We start from the raw sequence: 18,493 nt of genomic DNA, 5'->3' as shown, positions 1-18,493 counted from the left end.
ACGGTTGATTTGTGATTTTCTGCATGATTTTGATTTTTTTTTTGTCTGCTCCACAGGTGCAGCATTACTTGGTCGCGACGGTGCCGGACGCGGAAGCCCACGTGTGGGAGTGTTCGTCGAAGGCGTGCCGGAACACCCCTCCGTTCTGCAGAGGCGCTTACTGCACGTGGCGCGACCGCGGTCCGTTGGTCGAGCTGGCCAAGAAGACGGCACACGGGGGAGTCTGCACCAGAACCTGGACGAAAGTTCAGTGGCCGGTCGGGTTTACGCCGAGGAGAAGCGGCAACGCTCGGCCCAAATAAGCCGATGGTGCGTGAATTAGGCCTACTGGGGATACCACGTAAAAAATAATGCGTCGAGAACTCTACCCCTGTGGTGGTGCGGAAACGAGTTCACTGCCGGTCTGCTCCTTCTCCGTACCTCGATCCTACGTTAACCGATGACTGTAAATAACTAAGGATTTGCCTCATTTTCTTGTTCTGTTTGATCGCGTCGACTGTGGGTTGATCCTGGCACACTTTCTCTCGCCCCCAAGATTGTATGGATTGGGCCCGAATTGTCTGCAACACCAGGATAACCTGACTCTGGGTGACTCTATTAACTTCGAAATCGTTGACACCTCGTTTCGCCCGTTATGCGACGTACGCGACAAAAAAATTAGGGAAAAAAAGAGAGAAAAGGAGAAACCTTCGTTTATCATGCGGATCCGACTATATATCGTCTGAAACGTCTGTGAAGCTGGACACTGCGTGACCGAATTTTTTTAAGATGACGCAACGGATGAGTGAATATTCGAACGCGTCATAGGAGGGTGTTCCGGAAGATCTCGCGGGTTACGGTCAACCGGTATGAGGACTAGGCGTACTCGATTGTGGAATTTTTCTCGGAACGACATGTTGTGACGAGGGGTGAACCTCGCACCTAGTTGGGGAGAGCGGAGGGAGACGACAGACGAGGGAGAAAGAGTGCACGCGTCTGAGTCGTGGAGAACAATTATCGGGCGTATATTTTCTTGTCCCCGAGGGGCCTCAAAAACTAAATTACAGAGCGTGGTCCCACGTGGCGGCCGGTCACGCCCCAGCCGATTAGCGTGTACTTAAATCTAATTCCTTAAAACTACGGATGATGTATAAATGATGGTGTGGTTGAGAGGGTGTGTGTGAGTGTGTGGGTATGTGGGGTGTGTGTGTGTGGAAGGGGGAGATCTGAGGAGGATGTCGTGGTGCGATGCGGTGAAGGGAGGAGTGGGTGATTAGCGTGGGGTTGCACAGAGGAGCAGATGCGGATCAGCTGACCTTGTCTCTGACGTGGCGGTGGCGTCGTCGATGCGTCCGTCTCGGCCGGCGGTTGTCACAAGAGTGACTTCTCCGGCCGGCATTGTTCGGCCCCGCTCCGCGGGTTTGGGGCTTATTGTGACGTGCACGCGGGGTGCAACGTCACAATGTATATGTCTTGAAAACTTGAATCATATAAACTCTTCTAATTTTGAACTGTTTATTTTCTTAATCTATACTATCCTAAGCTTAACGTACTATGTGCTTATCCTACTTTTGAACTGTTTATTTTCCTAATCTATACTATCCTAAACTTAACGTACTATGTCCTTGTTCTACTTTTAATTATGATAGTGTTATTATAAGTATTGCCTACGTGCGGCCTTAAAAAAGTTTTCAAGGGCGTTCCTACGCCCTGGTTAGAGCCGTTCAACTACCGGTTTTCGAGTTCTGACGAGCAGCCGGAGCCGGCTGAGCAGGGAGCACGGGGACGTCCGCAGTACGACCAGGCCGCCCGGGACCCTGACCGCCTGCGCCCAGAACTCCTGGCTGTACAAGCAGCGGAGCGACGGCCTCCGCACGGCGTACGCCAGGAGTAATTCGTCCTCTTCCGGCTCGTATCGGCGTCTTGGGGGCGCGGGCTGGTCCATCGCCCCCCCCCCCCCCCCCCTTTGAAGCGCTCCCTTAATACTTCATACGGCGGCAACGCCAGTGCTGGGGGCGGTGACGGCGTGTTTGGCCGCTCGACCATTGGCGGGGTCCCCTGCAATAACATCACAATGTTAGTTGCGAAAACGTGCAACGCACTGATGAGCTTGATCAATGCACAGATGTCGCGTGACAAGGCGGCACGCGGTCTACCCGATGTGCCTTCGGCGCGACCTTCGAATTGCGCTCATACTTACGTTTTCCTCCAGCCGCTCCGGTGACGGTGGCGGTGGCGGTGGCGGTGGCGGTGGCGGTGGCGAAGATGCCGGCGTTGGTGGTGTCAGCCGTTGTCGGTCGGCTGCCGGCTGCTCGTCTTCGGAATCCACGATCCAAATCTCTATCGGCGACGACGACTGCAACAACGTGTAACACCATGAAACGCTTTATTATCGGGAAGACGACGCTCTGCAGGATGGCGCGGCTTACCGCCCATGAAAAAATGTTCAAACGGCCCAAGCTCGGCACAGTATTGCGCCAACGCTGTCCGCCGGATGCCCGACAGTTAGTGTCACTACTAGGCCGATGCTTGAACCAAGGTTGGAGTGATAGGAACGGTCCTACGGTAAGCTAGGACTGATAGATAGCATTGGGCCAGTACTGGTTGGGAAAATAACCCGATACTCCGCCAACGTTGGCCTGACGATTGGACCAATACTGGCGTAGAGTTGGAATCACTACTGTGCGAACCCTGGGGGTGAAAGTTGGCCATTCATCAACCAACATTCGACCAAAGCTGATACCAATGCTGGCCCAATTTTCTTGGCAGTGTCGGGCCAGTGTTGGGTGCGAAAACAACCCAACGCTCCGCCAATTTCGACCTAACGATTGGGCCAATACCGGCGTAGAGTTGGCATAAGTACTGTGCCAATCTTTTTGCTCAAAGGCGATTCAATAAAAACAGGTAAAAAAAACTGATTTTTTAATATATTTTTAATGTATTTTTCGTATCGTACATAATCGTACGTAATACTAATATCGTACGTAATACTAATATCACACGTAATACTGATATCGTACATAATACTCGTATCGTACATATCGTACGTAATACATAATCTCATCATTAAATGATGTAATGTCGTTTTTTTTTTAATTTTTGTTTCAATTCGTATTCGTATACTTATACTGTAATGAAAATTAAGATTATAATTATGAAGAGATCAAGATACTATGAAATAATATCACATCGAGAGGATATCACATGAAGTTAAAGATAGTAAGTCACAAAGATAATAAATCATCACGCTCTATTTGTTATTATTGTTGTCGTTAGGACCGATTGTCATCCGTGCCGCACGGCCACCCTCGCGATCTCCAGCCCCCGCTAGCCAACGGCTCAAATGTGGCAGTAGAGCGGTGGATTCCTCGGTGGGAAATTTTATCTGGAAAACATCTGCAAAGAGAGAAAAATATTAAATTGTTTTCCAGATATTGTTACGCAGACCAATTATTTTTGATGGTAAAATACATATAAACATACCTCGAATGCACTTGAAAGTGTTCGTCGCTGCAAAAGAAAGTTTGCCTGGGTTGTTTTTAGTCTTCCGTCCACATCCGCTATATTGCAGTTGCACGTCTATAGCGATGAGAGCTGGCATTGTACGATTGAACGCACTTTTGATGTTGCAAGATCCAAAAATCAATGACGTGATCACGTTTTTCTGAAATGTAAAATATTAGTAGAAATTAGAAAAGTAAAAACACATTACATTATTTTCAGAAAATATATACGTACCAGAGCATTACGCTTGTCATCAGACACTGCAATTGTTCGGTCGAATTCGATAAAAGCTTCCTGAGAAGCGAATGGTAGCACATCATTTAGTTGTGCCCTCGTTGAGTTAGTTCCATCATCGGTTTCGGGTTGTACTTGAAGAGTCATCGCGATCATATTTTTGAGCTCGTCAATTTTTTTGTTCATATCATACAATATCGATCGTTTGGCTCCAGTGATGTTTTTTGAAATTCTTGTCTCCATTGCAGAAAGCGCTTGGAGAAAATAATCTTTCGATAAACCTGAAAAACATAATAAAAATATTACAAATGAAAATGGTAATTTATAAAAATGTTATATTATAAATTGTGTTTAACAATTGTAGAAAGCCAATAACTATTTACTTTTCTTTAGTTTATTTGACTCAAAATGTTTCGACTTGTTATATCTATTTAAAAAAAACTTTCTTGATTTTTTTCAGAATTTTCAACACACTAACCAATAAGATATGATTTTTTTTCAACCGTGTACAACTTGTGAAAAATAGACCAATTGTTGCTTCTCAATTGTTTTTTTTTTTTTCTTATATTTTTCCAAGATATTTTCAAAAAGAAAAATATCAATTATTTTTTTTTAAATACCTTGAAAAAATACGAAAATAAAAAATTGAGAATCATAATTTGGTCTATTTTTCGACAATTTATAGACGGCTGAAAAAAATCATATCTTATTGGTTAATGGGTAGAACATTCGGAAAAAATCAAGAGTTCTTTTGAATGGATATAATAACTAAAAGAATTTTGAATCAAATAAACTAAAGAAAAGTAAATAGTTGTTGGCTTTCTACAATTGCTAACCAAAATGTTAGCGCTGAGCAACGCTGAGCAGCGGTCGTGGTTAAAAAAATAAAATTTTGGTTAGCAATTGTAGAAAGCCAATAACTATTTACTTTTCTTTAGTTTATTTGATTCAAAATTTTTTCGGTTGTTATATCCATTAAAAAAAAAACTCTTGATTTTTTCCGAATGTTCTACCCATTAACCTATAAGATATGATTTTTTTTCAGCCGTTTATAAACTTGTCGAAAAATAGACCAAATTATGCTTCTTAAATTTTTATTTTTGTATTCTTTTAAGGTATTTTATCAAAAATAATTGATGTTATTCTTTTTGAAAATATCTTGGAAAAATACGGAAAAAAAAACAATTGAGAAGCATCATTTGGTCTTTTTCACAAGTTATACACGGCTGAAAAATAGACTAACTGACGCTTCTCAATCGTTCTTTTTTTGGTATTTTTCCAAGATATTTTCAAAAAGAAAAACATCAATTATTTCTTATAAAATACCTTGAAAAAATACGAAAATAAAAAATTGAGAAGCATAATTTGGTCTATTTTTCGATAATTTATAGACGGCACAAAAAAATCATATCTTATTGGTTAATGGGTGGAACATTCTGAAAAAATCGAAGAGTTTTTTTAAATAGATATAACAACCGAAAGAATGTCGAATCAAATAAACTAAAGAAAAGTAAATAGTTATTGGCTTTCTACAATTGCTAACCAAAATTTAGCGCTGAGCAACGCTGAGCAGCGGTTGTGGTAAAAAAAATTAAATTGTGGTTAGCAATTGTAGAAAGCCAATAACTATTTACTTTTCTTTTGTTTATTTGATTCAAAGATTTTTCGGTTGTTATATCTATTAAAAAAAACTCTTGGTTTTTTCAGAATATTCTATCCTTTAACCAATAAGATATGATTTTTTTTTAGCTGTCTATAAATTGTCGAAAAATAGACCAAATTGCGCTTCTCGATTGAATTGTTTTTTTCCTATTTTTTCAAGGTATTTTCTACAAAATAATTGTTCCATGCAGCGGAGGAGAATATTATACCTGCATCGTTGTTTGAATTTTGTATCGGCCCAAGTTGCTCTGCGGGCAAACTTTCATTGACCAGCGTCATTGTTGGCAATCTTCCATCTAAACAAATTTAAAAAATCTTTCATTAACAAAAGAACTCAAATTTTTATTTAAGAAATATCGAAATATACATACCAAAAAGATTTACTGCAAGCGAAACATCGCCGATCTCAGGCAAAAGCGTATTATCGGATAAAGTATTTGACAGCTGCTGCATCGATAATATTTCGATGTTATCGCCTGGCTCGCTGTCCCCATCTGTAGTATGCTCTTCACAGCAATTGAGCGCTCGTTCCAGGCGACGGGTCCCTTGCTCGAAATTACCTGGCATAAATGAAATGCAATTTATTTAAAAATACTAAAGAAAAAAAAAGAGTGATAGACGTAGCAGCGTCTTGACGCTGGTAGGTATTAAAAAAAAAATGAAAAGTTCTTACATAAAGAGAAGGGTTTTCTTTCAATTAGGATTAAACTTTATAAACTTACGTGCACGGCTGATTATTTTTGTAATCGAATATTTCTTCCAATTTGATGCCGGCTCCTTCTCCTGCTCAACCCACTTGCGAATTTTCTTCGCGGTGACATTCTCAGGATACCAGCACCCCTGATCTTCGTCATCTGTATCGACCCACGATGTAGGAACCAAATCTACGACGGGCTGGTCACCAACATTTTCGTTGAATTCTACGATGAGAAATCTTGCGCCTGTTTCCCGTGTACATGCCATGCTAAAAATGAATAGGTTATGTTTGGAGGTTAGAAACGTTATATCTTGAAAGATAATAACGCACAATTATCCAAAAAGCAATCGAATATTTACTTTCAAAAAGTAAAAACACGAGACACAGTAAATAAATAGAAACTTACCTTGTTTTTTTCCTTTTACTTTGAAAAGCGATATAATATATAACGATGAACGACCATGTGGCGCGACAAAAAATGAGACGAGAAGAACGTGAGAGCGTGCTACGGTTACCGGTATATGTACCTCGTATTGAGACGTTGAGGTTGAGAGTTTGCGCATTAATATTTTACGCTCGGGCGCACATTGGTTAACTGACAATGCCGGCTAGCCGCCAATAATCGTCATATAATTATTTTTTACAAATAAGTAAGTATACCAATATTGCATTATTTATTAAAATATATTATCGTTCTCATTTTAACTCTACTTTTTTCTTGAATTGATTTTTCATTGATAGTTCTATACTTTATTTCTTTTGAAATTGATTTCACTCATATTGAAATATCGGAGAAATTTCCATTCATCATGCGACATTTCATTTTTTCAAAAATATTCAAATTCCTTTTTGTCAAATATCCTTCAATTTTTTTTTTTTTTTTTGTTTTAACGATTATTATATTATTTTTCTACAAAAAATGTTGTATTTTATACTTTCAATTACAGTGAAAAATAAAACAGCAGAAAAATATATAAAACAGTAATATCACTGGTTAAGAATTTTTTTATTTTACAGATGCACTGCGGATAACATTTTTTCACTATTTTATACATGAAGTAAAGTGACTACATAAAATGTATGGTTAATATCGAAGAGAATACATTTAAATTCTACTGCCTCGAAAGGAAGTGTAATTGTTTCTTCAGATTTTTCGAGAATTTGAAATAAACCAAACTTATTCGAGAAATCCGGTTCTGAGAAAAAATGTGTTACTCTTGTCATTAATGACCCGATCAAGAAAAATTCTCCTGCACTGCAGTCTTTTGCATCTTTTTTTTCATTTGCAGTCAATACGTTTCTCACAAACAAAATGTCACCATTTTTCAACTGAACTACATTGTTCGGAGGCATGGATGAAATGATCATACCCCTCGCTTGTATTGATATCACGTGATTGTTTTTAACAATGACATTTTGAATATTTTTTTTTTTGTTGAATTTTTGTTGTAGAAAGAGAATCGAGCTCGGATAATCTATTTACCACTTGCGCTAATGGATTTTTTGGAGTGCGGACAAGATTTTTCAATTTGCCAAGATAACTTTCTGCCCAGAATGCCGAAATGATCGTTAACGGCAATTGAAAATGCTTTACATCGTCAGCTATATGAAGAAGATTATGAAAATTTAAAGTCTGCGAATCACGTCCATATAGTGAAGGCATGAGTCGAAAGAACTTTCTTAATAGACCGTTAGCATAGTCGGCATGTGTTAAAACATGTTTCGAACTGCAGAGGATACGACATGACATCGAGAGAAGTAAAAAATGTTTGTATTGATTTTTAGACAATACGTGTGGTAAAATGACAGGACCGCAATACAAGAGAATGAATCGATATTGAGTCGCTTTCCATCTGGCTATTTCTTGCACATCGAAGACTTTTCGCTGAAATTCTGCTGGAACCATCGATTCCAGCGAAGCCATCAACTCAGTGAAAATACGCAGCTTTGATTTTTTCATCCGGGAAGGACTACTGCGAGCTGTCCATTTTTCGAGCAGTAATTTCATTACTCCTAAAAATAGGAGGTGCATCGAATCGAGCGGAACGGACTTGATAATGTTGAATTCTGGTAATTGAAGAAGCGCTGTCAGCTGATTAGGCAAATGATGATTTTTATCTGTTTTTAGGTGGAATGATTCCTCCGTTCTTTTTGGGCAATCAAGATTTGGATACACTCGCTTCCGGTTGATGGTGACACCTTTCACAGTACAACGTTCACACGCATGGAAACCTCCTGGGCTTTTGATGCACTTGAGGTATGATCGAGCCGGTGAATCACATATTAATGCAGTGATCCGAAACGTGAATTTTTTTCCAGCAACGACGACACCACCTGTGATCAATGCCTCTGCTTCGAAAACGAAGTCTTTTAAAAACTCAGACACAGTGTGTGGCTTTGAATCGCCGAAGTAAATTGCAATCACGAACGGTCGACATTCGAAATTATCGTGATGAATTTTCATCAAGATGGGCCAGAATTGTTTGTTCGAACTGCGGTACACTTGGACACCATCTATATTTACAAATACATTGATTTGAGTATCAGTGTAAATATCAGGAGAGATTTTTTTATTTCATTGGGTTTCTATCCCAATGTACGCATATTTCCCTAGAGTCCCTTTTTTACTGAGCATTGGCTGCACATTCTTGTACTGACGAGTACCCAAAAGTGTCTGCGCTGTTTTCGGTAAGTTTACATATCCTTCAGAGCGAAGTAATGTCAGAAGATCTGTGAGGATGTTATGTGGCAGCGTTTCGGCATGTTTTAGTGCAAAAGCGACCAGCTTTTCTTTTAATGTCGGAACTTCGACAGGACAAGGCTCAGATTCTTCATCGGATTTCTCATTTTCGCCACCCGTTGACAAATCACTCAATAGCTCCGAAAATTCTTCGATAGATTGTTCATCAGATTCTTCATCGAATACGCCATCCGATTGCTTATTATTCAGAATATCTGAGCACTTTTCTGTTGATAATTGTTTATTTTCAACAATGTGCTCGAGTTCTTCTTTATATTGGTACGCCACCTCCTCTTCTGTATTTTGATTTTTTGTTATTTTATTTAATTCTCGACCTTTCTTCACACTATAATATCTTTTCGACATGACTGGTGACTTATTATTTACACTGTTATATATTATCTTTACATATTTACACACTGCGTGCACTATAAAGTTTTTTTTAAAAAAATGCAAAAGTTAATAATGACAATCAATCGTTTCCGAAGAATGAAGAAACCTTTCCAATAAAAAATCTTAACAATAGAAATTCACAAACTTATGAAAAATATTTTTATAATGTATCCACAAACGAATAATAAATGAAAATTCAAAATAGCTTAATCGTTTTGTTGTTTGATTATATGACGCCAAATATGCTCAAACTGAGCATGGGTTCAGCAATAGCAAATAACATTGGCCCAAGGTCGGGGCAATGTTGATTACCAGCGGTCGTTTGCCATCGTCACAACGATACCGGCTTAGAGTTGGCAATTCATTGCCTGCCAATGCTCGAATTGAGCATGGGTTCGACAATGGCAAATAACGTTGGCCCAAGGTAGGGGCAACGTTAATCACCAACGGTCGTTTGCCATCGTCAAAACGATATCGGCCTAGAGTTGGCAATTCGTTGTATTCCAATGCTTGAATTGAGCATGGGTTCGGCAATGGCAAATAACATTGGCCCAAGGTTGGAGCAACGTTGATCACCAACGGTCGTTTGCCATCGTCAAAACAATATCAGCCCATAATTGGCCATTCGTTATATGCCAATGCTTGAACTGAGCATAGGTTCAGCAATGGTGAATAGATTGACCCAGGTTTGGGCCCAACGTTGACCATCAACGATTAGTTGCCCAGTGCCGCGCCATCACTGGCCATATTGTAAGGGTTGGCAATTTTTTCCTGGGCGGACGTGCCTGTACTGCTAGTTTTGAAAGATTTTCATACTTACGGGAAGTCGCCACTCTGCAGAGTTTGCCTCTTCTTTGACAGGCCGGTCGGCGGTCCGCGCAACCTGCGAAACGATACGGAATGCAAAATTAACAGCTTTTCGATTTCACTTGTGCTGCTGCTTTGCAACAACGCTACTTACCAGTGTTCTCCTGGCCTAGGATAGGGGTATATCCCAGCTGCTTTCAGAATCGGCCGATTTGACTCTGTACGTTTCGTTAGTTTCGCTCATAATGCGGCTGTAAAGAGACAATACGACTCGTGAGATTGATATGTGTTGGCGTGAAGGTCTTATCTCGATTGAAATAAAGGTACGGCGTAGTGAAAATTAGTTCGATACCGATAATGTTCGCGTAGGTTTGGATTTCGAAAATATTTGCGTGTCGTGGGATGATTGTATATAGGCTTTTTTCGACTGTCACGGAAAACATGACGGTAGTTCAGAAGAAATAATCCGTACGTCAAGACGATTCCGTGGTGAAATTAGGTACGCCTAATAATTCACATTTGAAGCGAACGACGCGACAAAGCGTCGAAGTTACAACTATGTACCGGACGCGTATTAGGGAATCAACGATATCACGTAGATCGCGACGACAGTGGATGAAAAATGCGTACGTAACTGAAATTCAATACAGGACACAAGAAGATCAAAAGAGAAACAGCGGAGGCAAATAATTTTACAGAACAATAACGCAAGACAAGCGAATGGAAATGGCAAAATCGAAATAAAGTGAAAAGTGAAAGTAGACAACAATATATAGCGCAACGGCGGGTTAAAGCAAACAGAAAAGTGACTTGAAGCGGATATAAAAACAAAAAACAAGATTAATGGAAGAAAATTGAAATAAATTACATGTAGCCTGAATTTTGGTGGAAACGGAAGGAAAAATAACTTGAAATTGAATAAAATTGAACTGAAACGAAGTGACTTGAATCGGAAGGTGAAAATATGGGGAGGAAAATACATGCATTTGTATAGGAATAATATTAACGAAAAGTTTGGGTTTGACGCGGGCGTTTATATTGTAATATTCGTGGAATATCGCCAATATAGTCGGCGGTGCGCTCTATTGTGGTTATTCTATTTTGTGGTTACTTTATGACCGGCTCGAGAGCCGAGCGAGCCATGGGTAATCCCACTCCGTCGCTTGTTTATGGCCGGCTCGGGCGCCGAGCGTATTGTGGAAATTCGACTTGGTTGTTTGTTTACGTCGGATCGAGCACCGAGCGAGCTGTGGATATTCGACTTTGGCATTTGTTTACGTCGTATCGAGCGCCGAGTGAGCCGTGATTATTCTGCTTTGCCGTTTGTTCACGTTGGCTCGAGCGCCGAGTGAGCCGTGGACGTGCTACTTTGTGGTTTGTTGACATCGGCTCGAGCACCGAGTGAGCCGTGAATATTCTGCTTTGCCGTTTGTTGACGTTAGCTCGAATGCCGAGAGAGCTGCGAATATTCGACTTGGTCGTTTGTTTACGTCGGCTCGATCGCCGGGTGACCTGTGAATATTCTGCTTTGCGGTTTGTTTACGTTGGCTCGAGCGCCGAGCGAGCTGTGGATATTCGACTTGGTCGTTTGTTTACGTTGGATCGAGCACCTTGTGAGCCGTGAATATTGTGCTTTGCCGTTTGCTTACGTTGGCTTGAACGCCGAGAGAGCTGTGGATATTCGACTTGGTCGTTTGTTTACGTTGGCTCGAGCGCCGGGTGAGCCGTGAACGTGCTACTTTGTCGTTTGTTGACGTCAGGGGCGGATTAAGCCTAACCGCCGCCCTAGGCTTGCGAGCAAATGCCGCCCTTTTCACCAGACGTAGGATAAGTAAAGTGAAACAAGATACCTGACAGTTCGAAAATGATTATTATTATATTATTATATTATAATGATTATTATCAGTTAATAAAGCAGGGTTGTAGGTTACGGCTATCTAGTTTCCACACGCCTAGCTTTTCTATTTGCAAAGGTATCAATTATATCATCACAATGCAATGATCCCAATAGTTGTGCCTCGATGCTGAGGATAGCAAGTGCATTCAGTCGATCTCCAGTCATTGTTGAACGCAAATAATTTTTTACTCGCCGTAACCACGAAAAGCTACGTTCGCCAGAACAGTTTGTAATAGGAGTACAAACGCAGATCCGTAGCGCTATATCAACATTTGGATATTCGGTATATAAGTCTTCCTCTTGCAGCCACTTCAATAATGTCAAGGCAGTATCCTGGTTCTTCCGAGTCGCAGATAAATGAAACTGGAGTTGCAGACATTCTTCGACAAAATTCTGCTCGAGATCAGCAACGTAGAAATTTTTCAACGCACTTGCTTTATCTCTCACTTCTTCTTCGCTAAGGTTCCTTAAATTTGTGAGAAATGCAAACTTTTCGTGAAACCGATGATACGCCTCTCGTCGCTTTCGAAGCTCGCACAGAAGCCTATCAATGATTACGAAAAATGTGGAGACTCGTAGTTTTTCTCGGCCAGTTATATGCACTCGTTCTTCAGACTCGTCCGGTTGAAGCTTTCGCTTCTTTTTTCTTTTTGTTTCGTCTTCGAACTCCTGAGCCACGGATATCTTCATTGCCTTCTCTTCTATTTCATCAAATGTTTCACGAGTGTCAGAAACTAGAGTGATCAATGAATCGTAGAGCTGGACAACGTTGTGTATATCAACATTCACAGCTTGTAAAGCTTTATTCACTACGTTGAAAGGCCTGAGCAGAGAACTCCAAAAAACTGTCATGAAAGCGGTTTCCAAACGCTCAAGCTTCAGTCGGATACCTTTAGCTTCGCATCTAACTGTTGCTTTCTGTTGTTCTTCGTGTTCAATGTGAAGAAGTGCGTTAAGAATTTCTTCCCATGATTCGTATAGACTTCTGCAAGCATCTGAGCGAGCTGACCAGCGAGTCGCCGACAAGCTCTTGACTGTAACTGTTTGCTTTGAACATTGCTTAGATCGACATTCAGATGATAAAATTTCCCATCGATGTGTTGACGCGGTGAAAAAATTGTACAGTTCCTGCAACAGTGCAAAGAATCTACAACCCTCTTCTGAACTCTCTGCAGCAGACTCCCCCACCAGATTTAGCGAGTGAGCTGCACACGGAACGTATTCTGCTTGTGGTGTGATTTTTTTAATTTGGGCTTGCAGTCCGTTATATATGCCTGACATGTTCGAAGCGTTGTCGTATGATTGACCTCTGCAGTTCGTGATGTCAATTCGAAGCTTGGTCAATGTTGATGTAATAGCGTTGGCCATGTCTTGCGCCTTATGTCCCGTGTTCGGTATGAATTTGAGGAAACGCTCAACCGGTGAACCATTGCCTTGTACGTACCGAACCACAAGCACGAGTTGATCCACATGTGTTATATCAGGTGTCGAATCAACAATGATTGAGAAGTATTTGGCTGACTTAATTTCTTCTAAAATGGTTCTTGTGACTTTATCGGCGATAAGTCTGATGAACTCCTCACAGATCGTGGACGACAGATACGACGTCTGCCCCCTACCTGGATTACCGTATCGTGAAATGTGCTCAGCTAAAAAGGGATCGAATTCAGCGATGAGTTCTAATGCCATCATATAATTCCCATTTTGATGCGATGCAAATTTTTCGTCATGACCTCTGAAAGGTAACCCCCGTGAAGCCAGAGCTTTCACGGTAGCTACTACTCGTGTCAGAACTTTCTTCCAATACGAAATCTCTTCATCAAGCTGTGCCGTTAGTTGTTTATCAATACGGCCAAGAAGTTGTCCTCTCTTTTTCATATCTAAGATGGCCAATTTATGGGAGGATGAGTTTTCATGATTTGCCACCCGAGCAGCAGCATTTTTCCAATCATCATATCCTTGTTCGCCAAACTGAGTTCCGCCATTGAATACACGACATGGTCCGCAATAGACTCGCCCCTTACTTTCCGAATAAATTAACCATTTTCGAGGAGCTTTTTGCCCATTTAACAACTGACGTTCAACCAAAGATTTTGAAAAATAGCGAGTTTGGTCACCATAGTCACGTTTGCTACGTGAAAAGTCCGCGTCCATATTCTGTTGTATGCCGTTTATGGCCATGTAATCCTTAATTATGTTATCAATCGTCCATTCAGCTGGATCCTTACTCACTAGGGATTGCAGCTTAGTTTGAGTATTCTGTGATTCTGACAGGAGATCAGCCCTAGTAGTATAACCATCTTTTTTTGTCAAAGGTATAATATGGCTATCGTCAATACTTGTACTCAGAGACCCGACGTTGTTTCCATTGCAACAGGAGTTCTCAGTTGAATTTTCCACCTGTCCTTCAGCAACACTGACCGTGGTTTCACTCGAAACTTCGGTAGGTTGATGACTGGTATTTGCACTTGGCAGAGAAGTGGGACCATCATTTGCCGGATGGCTTCCACTGGCCACAGAACTATTGAAAAATTGGTCCAATTTTCTCGTCTTCTCGAGCACATCCTCTTGTTTTTCTGCCTTTACCTTGGCTCGTTTTCGGTATTCGGAACCACTTAATTTTTGCCGCCCATCACTCATTTTTCCAATAAAAAATCGCAAGCAGACTGCGTCCTGGCTGCACTGTAAACACTGGAATTCTATCGGATAAGGTAGAAAATAAAATTATCACCCACTTTTTATTTAAGTCACTGTCCATATCAGGTGGTTCACTTTCGACTCTTGTTTTTTAAGTTTGCGGGGAAATCGGACATATTATTCCAAATTGCGTGAAAAAATCTGTATAAAACGTGGATACGACCAAAAAATATTCAAAGGGTGCTACTTTACATCGAAAAGTAAAAATGAAAGAAAAATTTATATACTTGAGCTTGGCTTTGTGTTTCATGTTGCAAAAATTGAATGAAAAACGAAATTGTTTCAAACATAGTAAAAATACTACCGTCTAATCTTTCATCAAAAGTGTTGATAGCAATAACACAGATTTCCGTTTTTCTCTGAGAGTTCTTTTACTGGAGTGTTATCATAGTTGACTAAAAAAAGCAATATTTGGATGTGAAATTCGAAATTTTTGAACATCTAAAGTTTATCACAATAATACTTCACAGCACTACAAAAAAACATTTTCCTGCCCTGATTTTTTCTGTGAATTTTGGTATTTGGGAACGTAGAATTTATGAATACAATCAACATGATATTAGAAACCATCCTCATTCTTACAATACTACAATAACATGAAAAACTACCGCCAATTTAAGATAAAGTGAGCTTTTAGAGTCATATTACATCGTAAGTTTTTTTAGTCACTTGATATATCTTGGACAATATGTTCATAATCAGGATCTTTTACGTTGCTGAAAGTTCAGAAACAAGTTTTGCAGGAATTACGGGTACTTTTTGCTGAGCTTGTCATAGCAAAGTATATACATTCTCAAAATCTGCATCTTCATACCAACGATGAAAACATGAATTCACTAGATTGCTCTTTTGAAACTGTTAGAAAAGCATCTCTCCAAGTATGTATGAATAACAAGAAATAACGACGTGACACGCAAAAACAGAGTTCATATTCTGAATCAGCAGACCGAAATCCATATGCCCATATGTATCATATACAATATGTACATGTATGTACAATATATAAGTTAATAAGTTATGAAGAGTTACTAAAATTAGTAACTGATGTTAACAATTATAAGAAAAAATATTGAATAATACTTCTTTCGGTACTTTGTAATATTTTTATACGTGATTCAATCTTTTCAGAATTCATTTTCAATCACAGAAATACAATGCTGAAGTAACTAAGATTAATTTATCATTTTTCTAGGTACTGTAGCTGCATCTCAGTATTTTCTGAACGGAACCACATTTCACGCACATTTCTTTTCATCCGATTTGGAACAAAATTTTCGGATGCTCCGTGAAATTGAAAGAAAAGATGGAACATACAATCCAATATTACATATCAACCTACTTTATTGTTTAATTACGCTGTCAATTTTTGATTAGAAACTACAAATAAACTCTCGACTTCTCGTAGGTAATAATTTTATCATCTACTTTACCTACAATATAACGAACAATACCTCGATCACAGCATTCACAACCCACTGAAAAAACAATAATGATTCACTACACGAATAGGTAACCACGCACTTGCTACGATTTAATCACGTCTAGTGTCATCGACCAAATGAGCGCTTCAACTTTTTATACGATTTGCGAAACGTAACAGTCAAGCCTTGCTCCTTGCACATGATGCAAGTTCGAGCAGGCTCAGGCAGGCTGTGACGATCAGCGCATGCCTACATTGTATTAAATATCGAGTTCATTCGAAAGACAATCTGGAGGCAAGGGCTCGAAAGCAGCTGGAAATATTTTTAATACATACACGAATATGTTCAGTCGATGAATCTCATTATTTTTAAAGAATATCCTTATGACATTGACTATATAAATTCTGTTACTGAAAGAAAATTTTTTGTTAAATGCATTTCCATTCGTATGGCGCTCAGCTATTTTCGTGTACCACATTTACTTACTATTTTGAAAAAATATCACTTTTGAATTTTGCCGCCCCCTGATTTCTGCCGCCCTAGGCTATAGCCTACTCAGCCTATTGGGAAATCCGCCCCTGGTTGACGTCGGCTCGAGCGCCGAGCGAGCCGTGGGTTTTCCCGTTTGTCACTCGCCTGCGTCGGCTCGAGTGCCGAGTGAGCCGTGATTATTTTACTTTGTCGTTTGTTTACGTCGGCCCGAAAGCCGTGAAAATTCTGCGTTGTCGTTTGTTTACGTAGGCTCGGTGCATGGTTTTTCCCGTTTATCGCACACTATGTTATATTGGACTTGTCCCGCGTATATGCCCGTTTGACTGTTCGTACCGTATGCCAATGCGTTTCGCAATCTTCGTAAAAAAGGATCTTCACCGGAGTTTTATTTACGATGCGAGAAATTGTGAAAAAAGACGAGTATCGATGCATGATTGTCGCACAACTATTTGATTTTCGACATGCTATGTAGGCACGAGAACTTCGAAAATAAATAAAGACTCAAAGACACACCTCTCGGAATTGTACTGTTCGATGCGTGCTTCTCTTTGCAGGGTGGATGGCGTACTGACTAGTGTTGCCAACACTCTGAATTCTCTCCCACTAAGACGACCAATCAATTCCACTGAAAAACCACTAAACTTTCCCCTTGTGGACTGTATTAAAAATTTTATTTCCATTTAGCGCGCAAATATTTGCCTCAAAATAATTATCTTATTTGTATGTATTAAATGAACATCTATGATAAAATTTGCATCTTTTTATCATTTTATAATACATAGTAACATAACATTAACATTGGACGTCAATATACCGTTAATAAAATCGAGTAAAAAAAGAAAAAAACAAATAAACTTTACTGTTATGTGAAAATTGATATTTATCATTAATATAAGTTCTAACAATGAATAAATATTTTTTTATTTATCAATAAGTAAAAAGATTAAATAAAAATCTTTAAATAGTAACTATTAAATCATTTAAAAATATTGAAATATTTGACTCATTGAATATTTCAATGATTGACTATTTGAATATTTTAACATTGGACTAATTCAATATTTCAATATTTGACTATTTTAATATACATATAAGTATAAACGTATATTGAGCAGATCTAATTTATAATTTATATGTAATTTAGTCATTCATTAATAAAATATATAAATATTCTACTTGGTCCGTGTTTAGAAACTAGTTATCCCACTTTTTTTTTGTTGTATTATGATTAATAAATTCTACATGTATGGATCTATGCTATCAAACTCACTCCTATAACAATAAATGAATGCTCACGTAAAAGTACATCTCGGCAAGGGAGAACATAAGTTTTCAATCGGTACTTCTATATCGGTGACGTCACCGAGCGACTGTTGAGCGCTTGATGATCCGACCAACCGCCTCTTATAAAAGCGCCACCACGGAGCGAGAAGCACTTCTCATCTGACCAGCGCCGAGGAAACTACAGCTTCGCGCCCCGGACTAATCTACAGGTTGACAACGAAATCCTTCTTCTAGTAAAACTGCACCTAGTTTGTGCAACCTATTTCAAGGCCCCTAGTTCGTGCACTTTTCATGAGAGCATTTAATTCATGCATTGTACTTACTTGCACCGAGTTCGTGCACCTGGTCCGGAGCGCCTAGTTCGCGCTATTTTCCCTAAACGACTTGATCGTTTACTATATTGAAAGCATTTTCTGCATCCCTGCTTTATTCTGAATACGACATCTACTCACCTATAAAAATTTGACTTGCGATTACATTACCAGTCTATCCTCTTCAATCAACAACAAATTAATACTGTTTCTTTACTTTCCAGATAGTTCCGTCGTCCAAGGCATTTTCATTGTGAAAACCCGAATATTCATTCTCTATTTCTATACCAACCTTTAGTTCTGCTGTAAATCTTATAATTGTTTTCAAAAATATATTTTAATTTTCAAAGATAGGTCTTGTCCTTGGACGGCTCA

The sequence above is a fragment of the Diprion similis genome, chromosome 12, assembly GCF_021155765.1.
Source record: "Diprion similis isolate iyDipSimi1 chromosome 12, iyDipSimi1.1, whole genome shotgun sequence".
In the NCBI taxonomy this organism is placed as follows: domain Eukaryota; kingdom Metazoa; phylum Arthropoda; class Insecta; order Hymenoptera; family Diprionidae; genus Diprion; species Diprion similis.
Note: the sequence above shows the minus strand (reverse complement) of the source record.